Consider the following 4655-nt stretch of genomic DNA (forward strand, 5'->3'; position numbering starts at 1 on the left):
GCCTGTTGAAGAGGCGCCGGGATCTGTGTGTTTTCCCATGTGGTGACTCACTGCACTGGCTTAAACAGTGGCACTGAGATTCATGGCACTTTTTTTGCCCTGGAATCTACTGTCCTGTTTCCCTGTTCAGTCCCCTTTTTAAACAGATGAATGGGTGACTTCCCATGGCTCCAATCACCAGCCAAAGGGGCACCCGGACCAGCGTATTTTGTATGGAGAACTGCTGCGCCGGGGCGCTGACAAAGCAGCTGCGTGGGGCAAAGCAGTGGCGCCGGCCGACACAGCCACGCTGGCCGAAACAGCCACGCTGGCGATCCGTGGAGCTCCTCCATCTGGGAATTTCCTAGTCTGTGGGCAATAAAAATGCGGAGTCCACTCACCCTCTGCGCTTTCACTGGGCACTGCAATCCTGAGCTGTTCCTAAACGGCCATCTTGGATCCACCCCTCACCAACTGGGATTTCATCTTAGATAGCTGTCTCCACAGCAAAGCACTTTGGCAGTTAACAGCACCAATGTTACTATTATGCTTATTCACCCCAAAAGATTCCTGCAGGCCAGGTGCAATGGCTCATGCCTGTAATCCCAGCACTTCGGGAGGCCAAGATGGATGGATCACTTGAGGTCAGGAGTGTGGGATCAGACTGGCCAACATGGTGAAACCCCATCTCTACTGAAAATACAAAAATTAGCTGGGCATGGTAGCAGGCATCTATAATCCTGGCTACTTGGGAGGCTGAGGCAGGATAATCGCTTAAACCCAGAAGGTAGATTGCAGTCAGTTGAGATTGCACCGTTGAGCCTCGGCAACAAAACAAAACTCAGTCAAAAAAAAGAATTTAAAAATAAAATGATTCCTACCTATATGTGGGCAAGGTGGCCCCACAGATTCCTTAACCCACAGTGTCTAGTTGATTTTCATAGGAAAAGCCATAATTTTTCCTATAGGTTTCCCACATCCCTGCCAAAGCCAGATTTGTCCTATTTTGTTGGTTTCTGAGAATGTTGATTTCACTTTTTAGGGTTTCATCAGAACAAACTTAAGAAACAACCTCCTCTGGCCAGACACAGTGCCTCAAACCTGTAATCCCAGCACTTTGGAAGGTCTGAGGTGGGAGAATTGCTTGAGTCCCAGAGTTCAAGACCAGCCTAGGCAGCATAGTATGACTCCATCTCCACAAAAGATAGAAAAAATTAGCCAGGTGTGGTGGTGCATACCTGTCAGTCTAGCTACCCAGGGGGCTGAAGCAGGAGGACCACTTGAGCCAGGGAAGAAGAAACTGCAGTGAGTCATGATAGTGCCATTGCACTTCAGCCTGGGGAACTGAGCAAGAACCTGTCAAAAAAAAAAAGAAAAGAAAAGAAAAGAAGGAAAGAAAGAAAATAAAGAAAAGAAAAAAAAAAGTCTCTTCCATATCTCTGGAAATTAGCACCCTGTCTTGAAATCAGTTATAAGGCTCAGTATAGAATAATCATGAACAAGCTTTTGAGCTTCATGAACACAAAAGCATAGAGAAATGGGTGGCTACTAGAAGGCAGCACAGCGTGTCATCAGGGAAGGCACAGAAGTCCTTCCAAGATACAGCACACCTGCAGTTCCAAAGGTAACTTCATACATGCCGGCTCTTCTTGCCCTGGGCAAGGCAGGACATGTGGGTGCCATTTTAAAGAAGAGCAAATGAGACTCAGAGAAAGCAAGTGATTTGCCCTGCATGGTAAAGGCAGAAGTCTGAATCTAACTAGGGTTGGGTAGTATTTTGGCCATGGACCTTCCAGATGACTTGGTGACAAGAAGAAAGCATGTGTGGAAGGATGGGGGGGCCATATTGACTCTGAATTATATGCTGCCCTACACTGTGGTGGCTCCTTCCTTCTTCTCTTCCAAAAGGGAAGCACAAAACACAGCACCAAGAGGAACTGCCTACCGGGTGCTCCCAAGAGACGACCTGCGCTGCGACACTGTTCCCTGGGCCTTCTAGTGGGGAAGAGAGCCTTGGAAAGCGACAGGCACCACCTCTTCGGAACCTAAGCCCTTTCCAATGCTGCCCAAGAAGGCACAGAGTGATGCTCTCTAGCTCCGCTCCACAGCAAATAATGGCACTGTGAAGTTTCACTGTAATAAAGAGATGATTCAGTGATTACTCAGAGAAACCATAGAATTTCAGAGATGCGCTCCTTAACCATAGCGTGTACAGCAATGCCAGCTTCATCTCCCTGCCGCAGCCTTCGCATTTGGGGTCAGATGTGAGTAATAAATGACATCTTAAATGACTGGCAACAGCGTTCACTCTTCCTTCCTCCCCAGCCCCACCAAACTCAGAACTCAGCCACTGTGGCAAACTTTTAATACAAAACCTTCAACAAGAACAGTGAAACTTGTCTTGTCTCCATTTTCTCACAAGTCTCAAAATGATACTGGAAATTTTTTTCTCTGTCTCCAGTGTAATCGAAAAATATATTTTTATTATGCAGAAATCCAAAAGTCAAGCCTATTTTTAGAATGGGAAATTACATTACAGAGGAAGATTTTTTTTTCTAAAAGTTTTATAAGTATCAATTAGGTAAGAGCCACAGATGGGTTTTATTTGTGACAATCACCTCAGGGCTTTGAAGAGAGCTTGGGGGCTAGGATTCTTGGAAATCAAGAATCTGAAGTCCTTGGAAAGAATAAACCAAATTTCCAGCCCTAACAGCATGGACAAGGGATGAGTTTACATCTGTAATGATGCCTATCCATAGCTTCTTAGGAGGGAAACAAAAAAAACCATCCCATAACATTGATTATATAGGTCACGGATACAATGGCTATGATAGTTAATTGTATAAGTTCAGCTTGAAATGTTCAGCTACCTGATTAAACCGTGTTTCTGGGTATGTCTAGAAGAGATTAGCCTTTGAACCAGTGGATTAAGTAAACTGGTTTGCCCTCCTTTACGGGAGTGGGTAGCATCCAACCTGTTGGATGCCTGAACAGAACAAAAAGGCAGAGAAAGGGAGGAGTCCACCTCTCCCTGCCTGATTGCCTTACCTTGGACATCCATCTTCACCCGCCCTCAGCACCTCCAGTCCTCAGGCCTTCAGACTCTTGCTGGATTGCACGCCACTGGCTTTCTGGCTTTCGGGCCTTAGAAATACATCGCCAGCTTTCCTAGGTATCCAGTTTGTAGATGAGAAGACACATGTACAGGTGGAGCGAGAAAGAGAGAGAGAGACTGAGAGAGAATGACAGAGGGAGAGGGATAGAGACAGAGACAAAGAGAGAGAAAGAGACAGAGGCAGAGATGGAGATAGAGAGACAGAGATAGAGACAGAGACAGAGAGACAGAGACAGAGAGACAGAGACAGAGAGAGACAGAGACAGAGAGAGACAGTGATAGAGACAGTGACTGACAGAGAGAGACAGTGACAGAGACCGAGAGAGAGAAAGAGAGACTGGGAGAGGAAAGCAAGATCCTAGTGGTTGTTTTTCTGGAGAACCCTAACACAATGACGTACCTCAAAAGAGTGTTTTCTAAACCACATTTCTTCACACATCACTGTGACTCTATTACCTCTACTCTTGTTTCCTTAGTATTTGTCTTTAAACCATCTTATTCTTTTACCTTAAAACAAAGGTACGTATCAGTACCATAAACGGAAAAGATCAACACAAAAAAAATAACAAAAACAAAATGATGAGCTTAAAGTCTAGCCTGATGCCATCACCTGCCAAAGACTTGGAGCCTGCCTGTCCTTCTCTTTTTATAGTGAGGGACTTCAGCAACTGTCCGGAGGCATTACTGAGGGGGCAGCGCTCAGCTAAAATTAGGTAAATGAAAGGACTAAAAAAGGAGTCACTCAACTTCTTAAAGGGCAAAAGATTTGAATAAACAGCTCTCTACACAAGATATGAAAATGGTCAATACATACACAAAACGATGCTCAACATTGTTCATTAGTCATTAGGAAAATACAAATCAAAACCACAATGAGATAGCACTTAAAACACACTAGGCTGAAATTTAAAAACAGACAATAAAACGTGTCATCAAGGATGTGAAAAAACTGGAACCTTCACACATTGCTGGCAGCATTGAAGAATGGTGCAGCAGCTTTGGAAACAGTTTCGCAATTCCTCAAAATGTTAAACATAGAATTATCATATGACTTAGCAATTTCACTTCTAGGTACACAGTCAAGAGAAATAAAAATATGCAACCACACAAAAACTTGCATACAAATATTCATAGCCTTATTCATAGAGCCAAAATGTGAAAACAACCTAAACATTTGTCAACAGATGAATGAATAAACAAAATGTGACATATCCACACAGTGAAATTTTTTTTTTCTTTTTCTTTGAGACAGAGTCTTGCTCTGTCACCCAGGCTGGAGCACAGTGGTACGATCATGGCTCAATGCAGCCTCAACCTCCTGGGCTCAAGATAGAAGAATGACTAAAGTAAAAAATAGTTGAAAAAAAATGCTGGAGAGGATTCAGAGAAGTGTGATTATTCATACATTGTTCATGGAAATGTAAAATGGTACAGTAACTGGAAAATAATACGGCAGTTTCTTTTAAAACTAAAAATGGATTGACCACACAATCCAGCAAGTAAATTGGGCATTTACCATACAGAAATGAAAACACATTTTCACCAGAAACTAGTACACAAA

This window comes from Cebus imitator, unplaced genomic scaffold (genome assembly GCF_001604975.1).
Source record: "Cebus imitator isolate Cc_AM_T3 unplaced genomic scaffold, Cebus_imitator-1.0 Scaffold64, whole genome shotgun sequence".
Lineage (NCBI taxonomy): Eukaryota > Metazoa > Chordata > Mammalia > Primates > Cebidae > Cebus > Cebus imitator.